This window comes from Orycteropus afer, unplaced genomic scaffold, assembly GCF_000298275.1.
Source record: "Orycteropus afer afer isolate SDZICR_OR568_19922 unplaced genomic scaffold, OryAfe1.0 scaffold00332, whole genome shotgun sequence".
Classification (NCBI taxonomy): domain Eukaryota; kingdom Metazoa; phylum Chordata; class Mammalia; order Tubulidentata; family Orycteropodidae; genus Orycteropus; species Orycteropus afer.
This window is the reverse complement of record NW_006921919.1, coordinates 2,831,931-2,832,321: the sequence shown is the minus strand read 5'-3', so window position 1 is coordinate 2,832,321 and position 391 is coordinate 2,831,931.

Genomic DNA, 391 nt, shown 5'->3' with positions numbered 1-391 from the left:
AAAACTCAAAATCATAAAAAAAAAAAAAAAAAGGAACCAGGTTGACTTGCCTGACAGAGCCTGGTGGAATCCTGAGACTATGGTCCCTAGTTGCCCTTCAGGTCTGGAATTAAACCCGCTCCAGTGGCTTCCAGCCAAACAAAAGACAGGCATATGAGCTGAACATTTACATTAGGGAGATACACTCCTTGGTGAGATCAATCATGGGGAATAGAAGGGCTATGTATGCACAGGAAGACAACTTAGGGGGCAGGAACGCATGGGAGGGAAGGACACAGGGAGAAGGTGGCTGTGGAGAGGAATTGGGAGGAAAGCTGTTGCACTGTGGGATACTGCAATCAATGTCACAAGACAAAGTATGTACGAACTGCTGTATGGAAGATGAATTTGC